The sequence below is a fragment of the Triticum urartu genome, unplaced genomic scaffold (assembly GCF_003073215.2).
Source record: "Triticum urartu cultivar G1812 unplaced genomic scaffold, Tu2.1 TuUngrouped_contig_3756, whole genome shotgun sequence".
In the NCBI taxonomy this organism is placed as follows: domain Eukaryota; kingdom Viridiplantae; phylum Streptophyta; class Magnoliopsida; order Poales; family Poaceae; genus Triticum; species Triticum urartu.
Window position 1 is genome coordinate 1 of NW_024114303.1, and position 22322 is coordinate 22322.

General features: G+C 47.9%; 1 long non-coding RNA gene across 1 annotated transcript; it reads left to right on the forward strand.

The window, feature by feature from the left end:
- The first annotated feature begins 9742 nt into the window (after positions 1–9742).
- On the forward strand, positions 9743–11942 carry LOC125527390. Its single transcript, XR_007292085.1, has 2 exons — positions 9743–10954; positions 11684–11942. It is a non-coding gene; the product is annotated as an uncharacterized LOC125527390 (long non-coding RNA).
- The last annotated feature ends 10380 nt before the right edge of the window (positions 11943–22322 follow it).

Genomic DNA, 22322 nt, shown 5'->3' on the forward strand with positions numbered 1-22322 from the left:
CTTTATTATTGCCTCTAGGGCATATTTCCTTCAATACGCACTCTCACCCTTCCACCATTGCTAGCCTCTCTAATACCGCGCACCTTTCGCCGGTATCATACACCCACCATATACCTTCCTCAAAACAGCCACCATACCTACCTATCATGGCATTTCCATAGCCATTCCGAGATATATTGCCATGCAACTTTCCACCGTTCCGTTTACTATGACACGCTCCATCATTGTCATATTGCTTCGCATGATCATGTAGTTGACATTTTAGTTGTGGCAAAGCCACCGTTCATAATTCTTTCATATAAGTCACTCATGCATCATTGCTATCCCGGTATACCGCCGGAGGCATTCATATAGAGTCATACTTTGTTCTAGTATCGAGTTGTAATCATTGAGTTGTAAATAAATAGAAGTGTGATGATCATCATTCATAGAGTATTGTCCCAATAAAAAAAGAGAAAGGCCAAAAAAAAAGGCCCAAAAAGAAAAATAAAAATAAAAAGGGGCAATACTACTATCCTTTTTTTCCACACTTGTGCTTCAAAGTAGCACCATGATCTTCATGATAGAGAGTCTCTTGTTTTGTCACTTTCATATACTAGTGGGAAATTTTCATTATAGAACTTGGCTTGTATATTCCAACAATGGGCCTCCTCAATGCCCTAGGTCTTCGTGAGCAAGCAAGTTGGATGCACACCCACTTAGTTTCTTTTGTTGAGCTTTCATACATTTATAGCTCTAGTGCATCCGTTGCATGGCAATCCCTACTCACTCACATTGATATCTATTAATGGGCATCTCCATAGCCCGTTGATACGCCTAGTTGATGTGAGACTATCTTCTCCCTTTTTGTCTTCTCCACAACCACCATTCTATTCCACCTATAGTGCTATGTCCATGGCTCACGCTCATGTATTGCGTGAAGATTGAAAAAGTTTGAGAAACATCAAAAGTATGAAACAATTGCTTGGCTTGTCATCGGGTTGTGCATGATTTAAATATTTTGTGTGGTAAGATGAGCATGCCATGTTGGGGAACGTTGCAGAAAACAAAAAATTTCCTACTCGTTTCACCAAGATCATCTAGGAGTTCATCTAGCAACGAGTCATGGATGCATCTACATACCTTTGTAGATCGCGCACGGAAGCGTTCAAAAACGGTGATGATGTAGTCGTACTCGACGTGATCCAAATCACCGATGACCAAGCGCCGAACGGACGGCACCTCCGCGTTCAACACACGTACGGGACGGGAGACGTCTCCTCCTTCTTGATCCAGCAAGGGGAAGGAGAGGTTGACGAAGATCCAGCAGCACGACGGCGTGGTGGTGGATGCAGGGCGTCACAGTAGCAGGGCTTCGCCTATACTACGAGGAAGAGAGACGTAACGGGGAGAGAGGGAGGCGCCAGGGGCTGGGGTGTGAAGTCCCTCCTCTCCCCCACTATATATAGGGGTGCCAAGGGGGGCGCCGGCCCTAGTAGATGATCTACTAGGGGGGCGGCGGCCTAGGGTGGGGGGCTTGCCCCCCAAGCAAGGGGGCGCCCCCCTTTAGGGTTTCCCCTCAACCCTAGCCGCATGGGCCCTAGGGGGTGGCGCCCCAGCCCACTATGGGCTGGGTTCCCTCCCACTTCAGCCCATGGGGCCCTCCGGGATAGGTGGCCCCACCCGGTGGACCCCCGGGACCCTTCCGGTGGTCCCGGTACAATACCGGTGACCCCGAAACTTGTCCCGATGGCCGAAACAGCACTTCCTATATATATAATTCTTTACCTCCGGACCATTCCGGAACTCCTCGTGACGTCCGTGATCTCATCCGGGACTCCGAACAACATTCGGGTTACTGCAATACATATCTTCACAACCCTAGCGTCACCGAACCTTAAGTGTGTAGACCCTACGGGTTCGGGAGACAAGCAGACATGACCGAGACGACTCTTCCGGTCAATAACCAACAGCGGGATCTGGATACCCATGTTGGCTCCCACATGCTCCACGATGATCTCATCGGATGAACCATGATGTCGAGGATTCAATCAACCCCGTATGCAATTCCCTTTGTCAATCGATATGTTACTTGCCCGAGATTCGATCGTCGGTATCCCAATACCTCGTTCAATCTCGTTACCGGCAAGTCACTTTACTCGTACCGTAATGCATGATCCCGTGACCAGACACTTGGTCACTTTGAGCTCATTATGATGATGCATTACCGAGTGGGCCCAGTGATACCTCTCCGTCATACGGAGTGACAAATCCCAGTCTTGATCCGTGTCAACCCAACAGACACTTTCGGAGATACCCGTAGTATACCTTTATGGTCACCTAGTTACGTTGTGACGTTTGGTGTACCCAAAGCACTCCTACGGTACCCGGGAGTTACACGATCTCATGGTCTAAGGAAAGGATACTTGACATTGGAAAACTCTAGCAAACGAACTATACAATCTTGTGCTATGTTTAGGATTGGGTCTTGTCCATCACATCATTCTCCTAATGATGTGATCTCGTTATCAATGACATCCAATGCCCATAGTCAGGAAACCATGACTATCTATTGATCAACGAGCTAGTCAACTAGAGGCTTACTAGGGAAATGTTGGTGTCTATCATTCACACATGTATTACGATTTCCGGATAACACAGTTATAGCATGAATAAAGACAATTATCATGAACAAGGAAATATAATAAAAATCCTTTTATTATTGCCTCTAGGGCATATTTCCAACAGTCTCCCACTTGCACTAGAGTCAATAATCTAGTTACATTGTGATGAATCGAACACCCATGGAATTCTGGTGTTGATCATGTTTTGCTCTAGGGAGAGGTTTAGTCAACGGATCTGCTACATTCAGGTCCGTGTGCACTTTACAAATCTCTATGTCTCCATCTTGAACATTTTCACGAATGGAGTTGAAGCGACGCTTGATGTGCCTTGTCTTCTTGTGAAACCTGGGCTCCTTGGCAAGAGCAATAGCTCCAGTGTTGTCACAGAAGAGCTTGATCGGCCCCGACGCATTGGGTATGACTCCTAGGTCGGTGATGAACTCCTTCACCCATATTGCTTCATGTGCTGCCTCCGAGGCTGCCATGTACTCTGCTTCACATGTAGATCCCGCCACGACGCTTTGCTTGCAACTGCACCAGCTTACTGCCCCACCATTCAAAATATACACGTATCCGGTTTGTGACTTAGAGTCATCCAGATCTGTGTCGAAGCTAGCGTCGACGTAACCCTTTACGACGAGCTCTTCGTCACCTCCATAAACGAGAAACATTTCCTTAGTCCTTTTCAGGTACTTCAGGATATTCTTGACCGCTGTCCAGTGTTCCTTGCCGGGATTACTTTGGTACCTTCCTACCAAACTTACGGCAAGGTTTACATCAGGTCTGGTACACAGCATGGCATACATAATAGAACCTATGGCTGAGGCATAGGGGATGACACTCATCTCTTCTATCTTTCTCGGCACATTGGATTGGCTAACCATTGAGCTGAGCTCAATTTCACACCTTGCAACACAGGCAAGAACCCCTTCTTAGACTGCTCCATATTGAACTTTTTCAATATCTTATCAAGGTATGTGCTTTGTGAAAGACCTATGAGGCGTCTCGATCTATCTCTATAGATCTTGATGCCTAATATATAAGCAGCTTCTCCAAGTTCCTTCATTGAAAAACTCTTATTCAAGTAGGCCTTAATGTTGTCCAAAAGTTCTATATCATTTCCCATCAAAAGTATGTCATCTACATATAATATGAGAAATGCTACAGAGCTCCCACTCACTTTCTTGTAAACGCAGGCTTCTCCATAAGTCTGCATAAACCCAAACGCTTTGATCATCTCATCAAAGCGAATGTTCCAACTCCGAGATGCTTGCACCAGCCCATAAATGGATCGCTGGAGCTTACATAGCTTGTTAGCATTCTTAGGATCGACAAAACCTCCGGCTGCATCATATACAATTCTTCCTTAAGGAACCATTAAGGAATGTCGTTTTGATGTCCATTGTTGCCATATCTCATAATCATAGAATGCGGCATGCTAACATGATTCGGATGGACTTCAGCTTCTAGGGAGAAAGTCTCATCGTAGTCAACCCCTTGAACTTGTCGATAACCCTTAGCGACAAGCTGAGCTTAAGATGGTCACATTACCATCCGCGTCTGTCTTCTTCTTAAAGATCATTTATTTTCTATGGCTCGCCGTCGGGCAAGTCAGTCAAAGTCCATACTTTCGTTTTCATACATGGATCCTATCTCGGATTCATGGCTTCTAGCCATTTGTCGGATCTGGGCCCGCCATCGCTTCTCATAGTTCGAAGGTTCACCGTTGTCTAACAACATGATTTCCAAGACAGGATTGCCGTACCACTCTGGTGCGGAACGTGTCCTTGTGGACCTACGAAATTCAGTAGCAACTTGATCTGAAGTTTCATGATCATCATCATTAACTTCCTCTCTAGTCGGTGCAGGCACCTCAGGAACATTTTCTTGAGTTGCGCCATTTTCCGGTTCAAGAGGTAATACTTCATCAAGTTCTACTTTCCTCCCACTTACTTCTTTCGAGAGAAACTCTTTCTCTAGAAAGGATCCATTCTTGGCAACAAAGATCTTGCCTTCGGATCTGAGGTAGAAGGTATACCCAATAGTTTCTTTAGGGTATCCTATGAAGACGCATTTTTCCGACTTGGGTTCGAGCTTTTCAGGTTGAAGTTTCTTGACATAAGCATCGCATCCCCAAACTTTTAGAAACGACAGCTTAGGTTTCTTCCCAAACCATAATTCATACGGTGTCGTCTCAACGGATTTCGACGGAGCCCTATTTAAAGTGAATGCGGCAGTCTCTAAAGCATAGCCCCAAAAAGATAGCGGTAAATCAGTAAGAGACATCATAGATCGCACCATATCTAATAGAGTGCGATTACGACGTTCGGACACACCATTACGCTGAGGTGTTCCAGGCGGCGTGAGTTGTGAAACTATTCCACATTTTCTTAAGTGTGTGCCAAACTCGTGACTCAAGTATTCTCCTCCACGATCTGATCGCAGGAACTTGATTTTCCTGTCACGTTGATTCTCAACCTCACTCTGAAATTCCTTGAACTTTTCAAAGGTCTCAGACTTGTGTTTCATTAAGTAGACATACCCATATCTACTCAAGTCATCAGTGAGGGTGAGAACATAACGATAGCCACCGCGAGCCTCAACACTCATTGGACCGCACACATCAGTATGTATGATTTCCAATAAGTTGGTTGCTCGCTCCATTGTTCCTGAGAACGGAGTCTTGGTCATTTTACCCATGAGGCATGGTTCGCACGTGTCAAATGATTCGTAATCAAGAGACTCTAAAAGTCCATCTGCATGGAGCTTCTTCATGCGTTTGACACCTATGTGACCAAGGCGGCAGTGCCACAAGTATGTGGGACTATCATTATCAATCCTTACATCTTTTGGTACTCACACTATGAACATGTGTAGCATTACGCTCGAGATTCATTAAGAATAAACCATTCACCATCGGAGCATGACCATAAAACATATCTCTCATATAAATAGAACAACCATTATTCTCGGATTTAAATGAGTAGCCATCTCGAATTAAACGAGATCCTGATACAATGTTCATGCTCAAAGCTGGCACTAAATAACAATTATTAAGGTTTAAAACTAATCCCGAAGGTAAATGTAGAGGTAGCGTGCCGACGGCGATCACATTGACCTTGGAACCATTCCCGACGCGCATCGTCACCTCGTCCTTCGCCAGTCTCCGCTTATTCCGCAGCTCCTGTTTTGAGTTACAAATGTGAGCAACCGCACCGGTATCAAATACCCAGGAGCTACTACGAGTACTGGTAAGGTACACATCAATTACATGTATATCACATATACCTTTCGTTTTGCCGGCCTTCTTGTCCGCTAAGTATTTGGGGCAGTTCCGCTTCCAGTGACCACTTTCCTTGCAATAAAAGCACTCAGTCTCGGGCTTGGGTCCATTCTTTGGCTTCTTCCCGGCAGCTTGCTTGCCGGGCGCGGCAACTCCCTTGCCGTCCTTCTTGAAGGTTCTTACCCTTGCCTTTCTTGAACTTAGTGGTTTTATTCACCATCAACACTTGATGTTCCTTTTTGACTTCTACCTCTGCTGATTTCAGCATTGCAAATACTTCAGGAATGGTCTTTTCCATCCCCTGCATATTGAAGTTCATCACAAAGCTCTTGTAGCTCGGTGGAAGCGACTGAAGGATTCTGTCAATGACCGCGTCATCCGGGAGATTAACTCCCAGCTGAGTCAAGCGGTTATGCAACCCAGACATAGTGAGTATGTGCTCACTGACAGAACTGTTTCCTCCATCTTACAGCTGAAGAACTTGTCGGAGACTTGATATCTCTCGACCCGGGCATGAGCTTGGAAAACCATTTTCAGCTCTTCGAACATCTCATATGCTCCGTGTCTCTCAAAACGCTTTTGGAGCCCCGGTTCTAAGCTGTAAAGCATGCCGCACTGAACGAGGGAGTAATCATCAGCACGTGACTGCCAAGCGTTCATAACGCTTGTTCTCTGGGATGGGTGCGTCACCTAGCGGTGCTTCTAGGACATAATCTTTCTTGGCAGCTATGAGGATGATCCTCAGGTTCCGGACCCAGTCCGTATAGTTGCTGCCATCGTCTTTCAGCTTGGTTTTCTCTAGGAACGCGTTGAAGTTGAGGACACGTTGGCCATTTGATCTACAAGACATATTGTAAAGATTTTAGACTAAGTTCATGATAATTAAGTTCATCTAATCAAATTATTCAATGAACTCCCACTTAGATAACATCCCTCCTGTATCTAAGTAACATGATCCGAGTTAACTAGGCCGTGTCCGATCATCACGTGAGACGGACTAGTCAACGTCGGTGAACATCTTCATGTTGATCGTATCTTCTATACGACTCATGCTCGACCTTTCGGTCTTCTGTGTTCCGAGGCATGTCTGTACATGCTAGGCTCGTCAAGTCAACCTAAGTGTTTGCATGTGTAAATCTGTCTTACACCCGTTGTATGTGAACGTTAGAATCTAACACCCTATCATCACGTGGTGCTTCGAAAACAAGAAACTGTCGCAATGGTGCACAGTTAGGGGGAACACTTTCTTGAAATTATTATGAGGGATCATCTTATTTACTACCGTCGTTCTAAGTAAACAAGATGCAGAAACATGATAAACATCACATGCAATCAAATAATAACAGTGACATGATATGGCCAATATCACATAGCTCCTTTGATCTCCATCTTGGGGTTCCATGATCATCTTGTCGCCGGCGTGACACCATGATCTCCATCATCATGATCTCCATCATCGTGTCTCCATGAAGTTGCTCGCCAACTATTACTTCTACTACTATGGCTAACGTGTTTAGCAATAAAGTAAAGTAATTTACATGGCGTTTCTCAAGGACACGCAGGTCATACAAAAAAATAAAGACAACTCCTATGGCTCCTGCCGATTGTCATACTCATCGACATGCAAGTCGTGATTCCTATTACATAGCATGAACATCTCATACATCACATTAGATCATTCATCATTCATCACACTTTGGCCATATCATATCACAAAGCACTTGCTGCAAAAAAACGTTAGACGTCCTCAATTGTTGTTGCAAGTTTTTACGTGGCTGAAGTAGGGTTCTAGACAAGACGTTTTCTTACCTACGTGAAAGCCACAACGTGATTTGTCAACTTCTATTTACCCTTCATAAGGACCCTTTTCATCGAATCCGCTCCAACTAAAGTGGGAGAGACAGACACCCGCCAGCCACCTTATGCAACTAGTGCATGTTAGTCGGTGGGAACCGGTCTCACGTAAGCGTACGTGTAAGGTTGGTCCGGGCCGCTTCATCCCACAATACCGTTGAAGCAAGGATAAGACTAGTAGCGGCAAGAAAGTTGACAACATCAACGCCCACAACGAATTGTGTTCTACTCGTTGCAAGAGAACTACGCATAGACCTAGGCTCATGATGCCACTGTTGGGGAACGTGCAGAAAACAAAAAAATTTCCTACGGTTTCACCAAGATCCATCTATGAGTTCATCTAGCAACGAGTGATCAGATGCATCTACATACCTTCGTAGATCGTGAGCGGAAGCGTTCAAAGAATGGCGATGAGGGAGTCGTACTCGACGTGATCCAAATCACCGGAGATCCTAGCGCCGAACGGACGGCACCTCCGCGTTCAACACACGTACGGTCAGCGTAACGTCTCCTTCTTCTTGATCCAGCAAGGGGAAGGAGAGGTTGAGGAAGATGGCTCCAGCAGCAGCACGACGGCGTGGTGGTGATGGAGCTGCAGTACTCCGGCAGGGCTTCGCCAAGCACTATGGAGGAGGAGGATGTTTGGAGAGGGAGAGGGAGGCACCAAAGGTGTGGTGTAGAAGTCCTCCATCTCCCCACTATATATAGGAGGGCCAAGGGGGGGCGCCGGCCCTAGGAGATCCAATCTCCTAGGGGGTGCGGCCAAGGGAGGAATCCCTCCTCCCCAAGGCACCTAGGAGGTGCCTTCCCCCTTTGGGACTCTTCCCTTCCTTGAACCCTAGGCGCATGGGCCTCTTGGGGCTGGTGCCCTTGGCCCATATAGGCCAAGGCGCACCCCCTACAGCCCATGTGGCCCCCCGGGGCAGGTGGCCCCACCCGGTGACCCCCGGGACCCTTTCGGTGGTCCCGGTACAATACCGGTGACCCCGAATACTTGTCCCGATGCCGAAATAGTACTTCCTATATATAATTCTTTACCTCCCGACCATTCTGGAACTCCTCATGACGTCCGGGATCTCATCCGGGACTCGAACAACATTCGGGGGTTACTGCATATACATATCCCTACAACCCTAGCGTCACCGAACCTTAAGTGTGTAGATCCTACGGGTTCGGGAGACAAGCAGACATGACCGAGACGACTCTCCGGTCAATAACCAACAGCGGGATCTAGATACCCATGTTGGTTCCCACATGCTCCATGATGATCTCATCGGATGAACCACGATGTCGAGGATTCAATCAACCCCGTATGCAATTCCCTTTGTCAATCGATATGTTACTTGCCCGAGATTCGATCGTCGGTATCCCAATACCTCGTTCAATCTCGTTACCGGCAAGTCACTTTACTCGTACCGTAATGCATGATCCCGTGACCAGACACTTGGTCACTTTGAGCTCATTATGATGATGCATTACCGAGTGGGCCCAGTGATACCTCTCCGTCATACGGAGTGACAAATCCCAGTCTTGATGTGTCAACCCAACAGACACTTTCGGAGAATACCCGTAGTATACCTTTATAGTCACCCAGTTACGTTGTGACATTTGCACACCCAAAGCACTCCTACGGTATCCGGGAGTTACCCGATCTCATGGTCTAAGGAAAAGATACTTGACATTGGAAAACTCTAGCAAACGAACTATACGATCTTATGCTATGTTTAGGATTGGGTCTTGTCCATCACATCATTCTCCTAATGATGTGATCCCGTTATCAATGACATCCAATGTCCATAGTCAGGAAACCATGACTATCTGTTGATCAACGAGCTAGTCAACCAGAGGATTACTAGGGACATGTTGGTGTGTTTATTCACACATGTATTACGATTTCCGGATAACACAATTATAGCATGAATAAAGACAATTATCATGAACAAGGAAATATAATAATAATGCTTTTTAATATTGCCTCTAGGGCATATTTCCAACATCTGTATAGGTTTCAACTGAATACTCTACTTATTTTCTGACAAATACCATGCATAACCGAGCAACTAATTCTGTTTTTTAAACTAGACCAAGCACCTACTGGTGAAATGGACGTGAACCTTCAGAAATCAAATGTCCTCATATAGTAATATATTTTACATGTCTTCTAATTTTTGAGTCCGTGAAATACCTGATGTACGTAGTGCATATGATATTTTGTAAACTGTATGTGCTGGATAGGTGGTTCTTATGCTGCAAGGTAATCGGGAGGCCTGCTCCTCCCCCGCATATGCCGCATAAGTTAAGATGTTGCCTGCCAAGCCCACATATTATTAAGTGGGATGTACTCTAAACTTATAATCATTTAGTATGATGTAATGCTAAAACAGTGATTTATTATACAACACGATGGTACTTTTGGATGGTAGTACGTTAATTTATTAGGATGTAGTACTGATACACTGATTCATTCGACTACTAGTGCTGGATGGATTTTCAGGTTGGACAGATCACTGTACTGCTGTGCAACTTCCCCTAGCTTCACATTGCAAGCCCAATGATTCTTGTGCCTGGGATACCCACATAAAACAGGTTGTTATTTTTACTTGCCGCCATTCACCATCCAACTGGAGTTTTGCAACATGCAAATTGCATGTACGTCTGTTAGGTCAGCAGCATGCTAATTGCCTGAGCTTGAGTACCACAAATGTGAAGTTTTGACTTTCCTATTGTAATGGTTAGCGTGAAACTAGAAATTGCTTCAAAACCTACCTGAAAGTTTCTTGCTTTGACACAGTCTTACTAGATGGTACAGTGGCTGTCGTCCAGAAAATAAATCTCTTTGGAAAATAAATATTACGAGACTACTCTGAACAATACTACTCCTTCAACTTGTACATACTCCTAGGCTGTTGCTGTATGGTTCCAAAAATCCCAGATAAAAATCTGGATGACATTTACATCTGTAGAGTATGACTTGTTGTTTATCCTGTTAATTCAGTTGACTTTCTCTCTTGAAATCTAGCCAAACACAGAAACAAGCACACTGCCGTATTTGTACCGGCAAGATCTCTTTTCACACCATCTAGTCCAAAACAGAAAGCTGTTGTATTCTCTGATGAACTTCAAGGCAACGAAAATGCAGCAGGATATATGCAAGATTCCTTGGGTACTTTGCACAAGATATTCATGACACGCAAGCAGAGCCATATTAACATAGGTACACCATACACTACACCTTTACACCAAGCAAGTATTTACTCTGGGGATCTTATCATCCATATTCTTGCAGCTTTATGTTCCATCTAATATGTACAGAAATCAATGTGTATTCATACCCAGACGTGTCATTAGCTAGTTTAAATCCTCACTGTAGGCAATATAACTTGCCAGCACATGCAATTTGTTTACTTAACCATACCTTATAATGGGTCAGCTTAGTATTTTCTTTGTTCTGCACCAGACACAACCATATAACCAAAATCTATTCCACAGCAACAAGTCTGTTCCTTGCTACCAAAAGTAGGTTACTTGTTATATTTTAGCATACTAAGGGGTTCTCTCCAACCAATTATCTTCTGCACAGAGCCAAAGAGGGCCAAGCTGGGGTTGTGTTCGTTACATCAACACTTGTAATATTTCCCAATGCGTACATTCATTTGTTATTAAGTTATATCATCTTCCCAAAATTGTTACAATCATCTTCAGTGTAGAGTATATAATATTTTTGTAGATCTGGTAGTCAGGTTTATAACATGGTTGTCCGTACAAAATTGTTGTAACTTATCATCAATATTTCTACATAAAATTTTCTAAATCTTTTTGTTCTTCCAACATACATACAAGTGAAACTTTATCCTGAAACTTGATAAAATGACACCCCTTTGGTTGGTTCTAACAAAATTACTCATATCTAAAAATGTCTAATGTTTGTTCTATTTTTGGACAGATATATTAATCCTACTTGTTGCCTCTCACAACTGCATGAGATGATAGTTGCCATGAAGAGCATTGATTGCAAGAAATTGAATAAGAAACTTTTATATATGTTGTTGATGTAAATTGGATTGTGCTGGTCCTAAACTTGCTATGTGTTGTATTTTGTCAATTCGTGTTGTAAATTATCATTTCATGGAGGATTTTGTAAACTGCTATGTTGTACATATTGGTAGATGGCTGCATAAGTACTACATGATCTTTCTATTTTATGGCACTTTGAAATATGTTTTTTCTTCAGCCAATGTTGGCACTATGATCTATGTAATGTATTATGCTAGAGAAAAAATCCACTGGCTCAAAATTGCGCAGAAAGAAATGGCCTAATGTGCTCTCCATGACGAATTTTGTGACAGAAAATAGTATCCACATAGGCAGCCACGTCATTTGAATGGGTCAATCAAAAGTCCTACGTGGCGTTAGTCCATGACGGTCTGCTCCGTCACAATGGATTAGGCCTGGGCGGGCCTAAGCCAGATCCATGACGGAAAAGAACTGTCATGTAAGGTACTATGCCAAATTATGACGCGATATACATGACGGACTTCGAGTCCGTCATGGACGGTCACCCATGACAGTTTATCACTCACCCATGATGGATCAGAACTGTCACGTATTAACATATTTCTTGTAGTGCCAGACAGATCTTCGTCTTCGGCGGCTTCGCACTGCGGGCCAATTCACTTGGCCATCTGGAGCAGATCGAAAGCTATGCCCCTGGCCGTCAGGTCAGATTTGGAAGTTTAAACTACACGACTGACATCCGTGGGGACTTGATCCTCGACGGATTTGAGCCACTGCCGAGCGCGCCGCACTGTCACAACGAGCATGATCTAGCTCTGCCGCCGAACAATGCCCTTGATGCCGCACCCGCATCGGCTTCGTCCCTTAATTCGGAGCCAACTGCGCCGATCGAGGATGGGTGGTTGGACGCCGCCTCGGGGGCTGCGATCCCAACGGCGATCTAGCCGAACACCAGCCCTGCACTTCGCGAGACTCGTGACTCCAAGGAGCCGGACTCCGAACCCTCCGCGCCCCTGCCAATCGAATCCAATTGGGCGACGATCATGGAGTTTACTGCCGCGGACATCTTTCAGCACTCGCCTTTCGGCGATATTCTGAAAACACTAAAGTCTCTCTCTTTATCAGGAGAGCCCTGGCCGGACTACGATCAGCAAGGTTGGGATACGCATGATGAAGAAATTCAAAGCCCACCCACCACCCACTTTGTAGCCACTGTCGATGATTTAACCGACATGATCGACTTCGACTACGAAGACATCGACGGTATGGACACCGATGCAGGAGACGATGAAGAACCAGCGCCTATATATTGGGCCCTGGAAAGCCACCTCATCGTATGACATATACATGGTGGACACCCCAAAAGAAGGAGATGGCGATGGAATAGCGAAGGATGACCCCTCCAAGAAACAGCCTAAGCGCCGGCGTCAGCGGTGCCGCTCAAAATCCCGCCAAAGAAAACATGGCGATTCCGGCACGGGAGATAATAATACTCCGGAGAGTGCCAAAGAAAACCCCCTCCAGCAAGATTCAGCACAGGAGGGTGGAGAAGCCAGCCCTCATGAGAGAGCGGCAGACAGAGAGGTCGAGGACGATAATTATCCGCCTCCCTCCGAAGACGAGGCAAGCCTCGCTGATGACGAATTCGTCGTGCCAGAGGATCCCGTCGAGCAAGAGCGTTTTCAACGCAGGGTTATGGCCACGGCAAGAAGCCTCAAGAAAAAACAGCAACAGCTTAGAGCTGATCAAGATTTGCTAGTCGACAGATGGACTGAAGTCCTTGCGGCCGAAGAGCGTAAACTCGAACGCCCCTTCAAGAGCTACCCAAAGCGCAGGTTGCTACCCCGATTAGAGGAGGAAGCACTTAAACCTACATCACCAACACTTGATACGGCCGACCGGCCACCTCGTGGCCGCGACAAAGAGGCCTCTCGGCCCTCCACTCAAGCCGCACCCCGTACCAAGGCATGGGAAAATGCGCCTGACCTGCGAAGCATGTTGGAGGACAAGGCAAGGCAAACAAGATCGATCTACGGATCGCGTGGGCGCCCCATGACTCGAGACGGTAACCGTCACGCCGGACACAAATCCGGCAGGGCCGAACACAGTAAATAAAGCTCATTGGAGCTACGTCGTGATATAGCCCAGTACAGAGGTGCCGCACACCCACTAGGCTTCATAGACGAAGTAATGGATCATCAAATCCCCGAGGGTTTCAAACCCGTAAACATCGAATCATATGATGGCACAACAGATCCTGCGGTATGGATCGAGGATTATCTCCTTCATATCCACATGGCCCGCGGCGATGATCTCCACGCCATCAAATACCTCCCACTCAAGCTTAAAGGACCAGCTCGGCATTGGCTTAACAGCTTGCCAGCAGGATCAATCAGTTGTTGGGAGGACCTGGAAGCCGCATTCCTCGACAATTTCCAGGGCACTTATGTGCGACCACCAGACGCCGATGACCTAAGCCACGTAATTCAGCAGCCAGAGGAATCGGCCAGGCAATTCTGGACACGGTTCCTAACAAAGAAAAATCAAATAGTCGACTGTCCGGACGCAGAGGCCCTAGCAGCCTTCAAGCACAATATCCGTGACGAGTGGCTTGCCCGGCACCTTGGACAGGAAAAGCCGAAATCTATGGCAGCACTCACGACACTCATGACCCGCTTTTGCGCGGGAGAAGACAGCTGGCTTGCTCGTAGCAACAATATGACCAAGAACCCTGGTAATTCGGATACCAGGGACAGTAGTGGCAGGTCGCGTCGCAACAAGCAGAAGCGCCGCATTAACGGCGACAATGCTGAGGATACGGCAGTTAATGCCGGATTCAGAGGCTATAAATCCGGTCAGCGGAAAAAGCCATTCAAAAGAAATCCTAGGGGCCCGTCCAGTTTGGACCGAATACTCGACCGCTTGTGCCAGATACATGGCACCCCCGAAAAGCCGGCCAATCACACCAACAGGGATTGTTGGGTGTTCAAGCAGGCAGGCAAGTTAAATGCCGAAAATACTGACAAGGGGCTGCATAGCGATGACGACGAAGAGCCCCGGCCGCCGAACAACAGTGGACAGAAGGGTTTTCCCCCACAAGTGCGGACGGTGAACATGATATACGCAACCCACATCCCCAAGAGGGAGCGGAAGCGCGCGTTAAGGGACGTATACGCGGTAGAGCCAGTCGCCCCAAAGTTCAACCCATGGTCCTCCTGCCCGATCACCTTTGATCGAAGGGACCATCCCACTAGCACCCGTCATGGCGGATTCGCCGCATTGGTTCTAGACCCAATTATTGACGGATTTCATCTCACTAGAGTCCTTATGGACGGCGGCAGCAGCCTGAACCTGCTTTACCAGGATACAGTGCGGAAAATGGGCATAGATCCCTCGAGGATTAAGCCCACCAAAACGACCTTTAAAGGCGTAATACCAGGTGTAGAGGCCAACTGTACAGGCTCAGTCACACTTGAAGTGGTCTTCGGATCTCCGGATAATTTCCGAAGCGAGGAGTTAATCTTCGACATAGTCCCATTCCGCAGTGGCTATCACGCACTGCTCGGGCGAACCGCATTCGCCAAGTTCAATGCGGTACCGCACTACGCATACCTTAAGCTCAAGATGCCAGGCCCTCGAGGAGTAATTACGGTCAATGGAAACACCGAACGCTCCCTCCGAACGGAGGAGCACACGGCGGCCCTTGCAGCGGAAGTACAAAGCAGCCTCTCCAGGCAGTTCTCCAGTCCGGCCATTAAACGTCCGGACACCGTCAAGCGCGCCCGGAGTAACCTACAACAAGACCGCCTGGCACGTTCCGAGCAGGCGTAGCAATGCGGCCCCAACCCCAGCCCTCGCAAAAATGCGACACCAGTGCTTCGCGTACATAACTACGCTCTAGAAATACCATGGGTACAGGGGGAGGGGCACCATCACGGCACGCCCGAAACACGGCTTAAACCGCACCAGGGGCTGCCGATTTTTTAATTTTCTCTTACTTTCAGGACTCCATTCTTCGGAAGGCCTGTTCGGCAGTTCAATTGCCGCACAAACGATGCAAGAACCAGGGAAGCAGACAAGCCATGCCGCATTACGGAACTCCCAGGTGGTCTCTATCACGAGCAGTATACCTGTTTCGCATACCATTCCGCAGCCTGCCCCTGGAACGGACATGTTAAATAGTCCAACCTTTTGCTTATCGCATTATTTGTATCGTTCTGCTTTGATCGCAGCCCTTTTTAATAAACAATGCATAGCTTTTGTCTATTTTTGCATTACTCTTTTTTTACAAATATATGTTCCTTAACGACATGTTGCACCCGTACACTTTGGTACGGCCAAAATACGCCAGGGGCTTTAGTACCCCTCAATATGGTGTGAGAAGTCCGAACACTTTAACAAGTGCGGCACCCCGAACTTATAGCATTATATGCATCGGCTCCGAATCATGTCTTGGGTCAATAGTTGGGTTTGCCCGGCTCCTATGTTTTGGTGCCTTACGTTCCGCTATATCGGCTAAGGTAGCACTAGGAGAACTACTGCGATTGTGCCCCAGTTGAGCTGGGTCGAGCACCTCAGTAGAGAAGCTAAAACTGATTGTCATGATGAAGCGAGAGCTGGTCGCTGTTCGAGAGGTTTTTCGAGTCCCTAAAGACTTATGCCGCTTAGAGCGAGGAGTCGGCTCTGTCCGGCCAAGGCGTGGATAGCGCCCCGAACTCGGTCTTCCGAATACCAGGGGCTTCGCCGAAATTTAAAATTATAGAATTCTATGGCTAAGTGAGAGTGTTCACGCATTATAGTCCGATTGCCTTGTTCGTTGTGCTGAGCGCCTCCCTCGAAGGACCCAAACATGGGAAAAAGAGCGCTCAGGTTTATCCCGAACACCCCAGCACTAGCGGCAGGGGGCAGAAGCCGACGACTCGCCATCTCTCAGAATTGATAAACAGCCGCACAGAAGGTAATATTTTAAATTCAACAGCATTGCTTAGCGCATATGAACAAGTTTTCAGCGCACAGGACAAAACGAGCGAGTTTTACTCAAAAATTACATCCCTGGAACATTCATCCGCCACAAGGCGGGCACCCTTCAGAACATCCGTATAATAATTCTCGGGCTTGCGATGCTCTTTCCCCGGCGGTGGCCCGTCCTTCACAAGCTTCTCAGCATCCAGCTTGCCCCAGTGCACCTTAGCACGGGCAAGGGCCCTACGGGCACCTTCAATGCAGACGGAGCGCTTGATGACTTCGAGCCTTGGACAGGCCCCCACCAGCCGCCGCACCAGCCCGAAATAGCTCCCAGGCAGAGCCTCTCCAGGCCACAGCCGAACTATGAGGCCCTTCATGGCCTGTTCGGCCGCCTTGTGGAGCTCGACCAGTTGCTTCAGCTGGTCGCTCAGGGGCACGGGGTGTCCGGCCTCAGCATACTGAGACCAGAACACCTTCTCTGAGCTGCCCTCCTCGGCTCGATAGAATGCGGCGGCATCGGACACGCTACGGGAAGATCTGCGAACGCTCCTGGAGAGCTCCGGATTCGGGTAAGTAACAAGTAACTCACGTTTATGTGTTTGCTTTGCATAAAGAATGCCTTACCCGCCGCTATCTTTTCACCGCATCCAACTCCTGGAGGGTCTTCTGGGATTCGGCCTTGGCAGACTTGGCATTTTCAATAGCCACGCGAGCTCGGACGCTCGCGTCTTTGAGTCAAGCTCCAAACTCTCATGTTTTTCCATGAGAGCCTGGAGCTCTTGCCGCACCTTGCCAACCTGGGCCTCATACTTCTCCCGCTTGGTGCGCTCCGTGGCCGCCCTCTTCTCGGCCTCGACCAGCGCTTGCTTAAGGGTCGCCACCTCAGACGTGGCCCCTACAATAGCCACGATAATCCTGTCATTTTTTGCAATTGCACCTTTTTTATATATATATTTAAACAAGGTATTTCTTACCTTCCTTGTCCTCGAGCTGCTTCTTGGCACGCCCGAGCTCTTGCTCGGACTGCTCGAGGTTCTGCTTTAGCGTGTCCACTTCCGCAGTCAGTACGGCGGACGCCAGCAGAGAAGCCTGCACACGCATATTGACTCCTTTTTGTTAGACTCCTGCGAATTTTATTTGATCCTCTATTCGGCTTTTCTTCCCGAACGCCAAACAGAGCATCAGGGGCTACTGTCTATGCGGTAATATTATTTACACATTCTTTACTTACCTCAAAGCCTGTTAAAAGGCTAGCAAAGCTTCAGTCAGTCCGCTCTTGGCGGACTGAACCTTCTGGACCACCGCACTCATAATGGTGCGGTGCTCCTCGTCGATGGAGGCGCCTTTGAGCACCTCCAACAGATTGTCCGGCGCCTCCGGTTGGACGGGGGTCACCGGCACGGTGGGCTTGCTCCTCTTGGAAGGAGGTCGCCCCGGACTCTGGAACCTTTGAAGGTTCCGGAGCGGTGTCCGGCCTAGAGCCGGACTTGGAGCCCTGGGGGGTTTTATCCCCTTTACTCCTGGAGTCCGGGAGGTCGCCTTGCGGCGCCTCCAGGACCACCTCCTCCTGGCTTGGAACCTGTTGGGACAACACTTCGGCGTCGTCCGTAGGGCGGGGGGAGGAAGCCGTCGGAAGTGAATTCACATCTGACGAGTCTAGTGAACTGCTCGATGACGCGTCGAGCCGGTCTTTGGGTGGGCTGCATAATCATATTCGACATAAGGGAAAGCTGTGCAATAAAGGAATACTATGAATTACTCTGGTATCCGGATACTTACGATTTCGCAGGGGCTTGGCCCTGAGCGGCCACTCCTCTCCGCCGTCGTCGGCGTCGGGTGGAGTAGTCCGAAGAAGGGTTTTCCCCTTCTTGGACCCTTCGGCCTCCCCAGTGAGGGCGGACCTTTTCTTCTCTCTCCCGCTGGAGGGGGAGAGGCCTCTTCTTCCTCCTCCTCGTCTTCACGGGAGGAATGCGCCTTGGAGCCGTCGGATGATGAACCCGACACCTCCTGGCGCCAGGCACTTTTTCGAGTCCCCGTGGCCTTCTTCGTGGCCTTCTTCTCCGGCACCACATGGGGTGCCGGAACTAGCAGCTTCGCAAGCGGGCATCGGCTGGGTCTTCGGGCAAAGGACCGGACAGGTCAATCTGTCCGACTTCGCCTGCCAAACCTGTCAAAGGTAAGGGAGCTTAGATCCCGCATAGAGTTTAAACTATGAAAAACTAATACCCTGTAAAAGGCACAAACAACTTACCGCGCTGGCGTGACGCTGTGCGCTGAATCCGCGATCCTCGGTAGCAGATGCTGGGAGCCTCCGCCGCCCTTGAAAAGCACCTTCCAGACGTCTTCATACGTCGTGTCGAAGAGCCTGTTCAGAGTTCGGTGCTGCGCCGGGTTGAACTCCCACAGATTGAGGCCGTTGTTTGACACGGGAGGATCCGGCGGATGAGCATTGACCTGGACTACGTTGACAAGCCTGAGCTTCTTGTCCACCAAGGTTGGATGCATGTTTGCAGTCCGGTCACTCTCCTTTGCTGCCCCACGACATGCCCGGTCTCTTTCCAGGACGTGATCCGCGTTGGGGGTCTGGACCGGAATGCGGGGGCTGCGACCCACTCAGGGTTGCGCGGCTCGGTGATGTAAAACCACCCCGATTGCACCCCTTCAAGGTCTCCACAAAGGAGCCCTCGGAGCCATAAGACGTTGGGCATCTTGCCCACCATGGCGCCTCCGCACTCCGCCTGGTTGGCGCGCACCACCTCCGGCTTGACATTGAAAGTCTTGAGCCATAGGCCGAAATGGGGGCGGACGCAGAGGAAAGCCTCGCACACGACGATAAACGCCGAGATGTTGAGGATGAAATTCGGGGCCAGATCATGGAAATCCAGGCCGTAGTAGAACATGAGTCCCCGGAAGAATGGGTGGATAGGAAAGCCCAGTCCGCGGAGGAAGTGGGGAAGGAACACTACCCTCTCATGGGGCCTTGGGGTGGGGAGGAGCTGCCCCTCTTCGGGATGCCGGTGTGCGATGTCGTTAGACAAGTATCCGGCCTTCCTCAGTTTTTTGATGTGTCCCTCCGTGACGGAGGAGACCATCCACTTGCCTCCCGCTCCGGACATGGCTGGAGAAGGTTGAGGTGGGGAGTGCGGACTTGGGCGCTGGAGCTCGAGTGCGCGAAAATGGATAGGCAAAGGAGGAAGAAGGCGTAGGTGAAAAGGTGGATCCTTATCCCCTTATATGGGTGGACGCAACTACGTGTCCCCACCAGCCTGGTAAAACTCGCTTATCTCCAAGCGCCGTAATCAATGGCGCGGTTGGGTTACCCACGCCCGTATTGATGAGAATCCCGGAATAAGGGGACACGATCTCTGCTTTAACAAGACGTGCCAAGGAAACCGCCTCGCATGACGCGCTGAGGTGGGATAGTAAAACGATTCGAATAAAGGCTTGGCCGTGGTGCGTGCACACTACGGAATACGTCAGCAGATTAGATTTGTGTAAATATTATTCTCTCTATGGCAATATGTGGAAACTTATTTTGCAGAGCCGGACACTATCTTTGTGTTCAAAATCTTCTATGAGTACTTGGAGGAGGAACCCGCCTTGCAATGCCGAAGACAATCTGCGCGCCGGACTCGTCGTCATTGAAGCCTGGTTCAGGGGCTACTGAGGGAGTCCTGGATTAGGGGGTCCGGGATGGCCGGACTATACCTTCAGCCGGACTCCTGGACTATGAAGATACAAGATTGAAGACTTCGTCCCGTGTCCGGAAGGGACTTTCCTTGGCGTGGAAGGCAAGCTTGGCGATACGGATATGCAGATCTCCTACCATTGTAACCGACTTTGTGTAACCCTAACCCTCTCCGGTGTCTATATAAACCGGAGGGTTTTAGTCCGTAGGACAACATACAGAACAACAATCATACCATAGGCTAGCTTCTAGGGTTTAGCTCTCCGATCTCGTGGTAGATCTACTCTTGTACTACCCATATCATCAATATTAATCAAGCAGGACGTAGGGTTTTACCTCCATCGAGAGGGCCCGAACCTGGGTAAAACTTCGTGTCCCTTGCCTCCTGTTACCATCCGGCCTAGACGCACAGTTCGGGACCCCCTACCCGAGATCCGCCGTTTTGACACTGACACTTGCTCTTATCACAAATGAGATTGCCGGCTTAGGGAGTGAAGAGATTACCGATAGATTCATCATCAAGAAGATCCTAAGAGCCTTGGATGGAAAATATGATACCGTGTGCACATTGATCCAAATGATGCCAAATTACAAAGATCTCAAGCCAACGGAAGTCATCGGAAGAATTGTTGCTCATGAGATGTCACTCAAGGATAAAGAGGAACTTCACAACAAATCAAGTGGTGCTTACAAAGCCTCATGTGAAGACCCCACATCATCGAGTGAGAAACAAACCTTCAATGAAGAATTGAACTTAATGGTGAAGAACTTCAACAAGTTCTACAAGAGTAGAAGCAAAGAGAGAAGCTCCAAGTCAAGGTCCTACAATGACAAAAGATCTTCTAGTCGAGAGCGAAACTGCTACAATTGTGGAAGGCCCGGAAACTATTCCAATGAGTGTACAACCCCCTACAAGAGAAGAGAAGATTCTCCGAAGAGAAGAAGTAGAAGAGAAGAATCACCATCTAGAGAAAGAAGGAGTAGAGATGATCGTTATGAATGAATACCCTCACGGAGAAGCAAGGATTCAGAAAGAAAGGACAAGTCATCAAGGAGCTACACAAAACGAAGACATAAAGCTCATGTTGGTGAATGGGCATCCGGCTCCGACTCCGACAACCACTCCGAGAGAAGCTATCACTCCGACTCCGAATATACTCAAGATAAAGGTGTTGCCGGTCAAGCACTTGTGACAACGAACTCCTACGACATATTTGACTCACCAAATGAAGGAGTTGGAACATGCTTCATGGCTAAAGGCCCAAAGGTATCACACCCCGAGTATGTTGATTTCAATAGTGATGAAGATGACTTGTTAGGTGATGATGATTTACTTGTTGACAACTCTAGTGATGAATACTGTGATGAAACTTCAATTAATCATGCTAATCAAGATAAAACGAATGACAATGATAAAGAGAAGATTGAGTCTCTAACTAAAGAACTAAACACTCTTAAGTTAGCTCATGAAACTATCTTAGGAGATCATCGAGAACTTTTAAGGACTCATGAGAAATTACGCTTTGAAAAGCTCAACCTTGAGCAAGAGCATGAGTTCTTAAAAGCAATCAATGATGATCTTCGTAAGAAAAGTTCTTCTTACATTTCCAAGCGTTTACTCTTATCCACTTACATGCCTCAAGTCAAGTCTAGTAACAAGAACAAGAAAGATTCTTCCTCTAGTAGTAACAATAATCATGCTAAATCCAATATTGTTGCTTCTAGTAGTTCTGTTGATTCCACTAATGATTCTATTAGCCAAGTTACACTTGAGCAATAAAATAGCTTATTGAAGGGAATTATAGAGAAAGGTGTTTACAAGAGCCTTGCCCGAAGTAAGCAATTCGAGGAAATTTTACGCAAGCAAGGAAGGCACCGGAAGAATCAAGGTGTTGGTTTTGAATGAAAGTTCAAT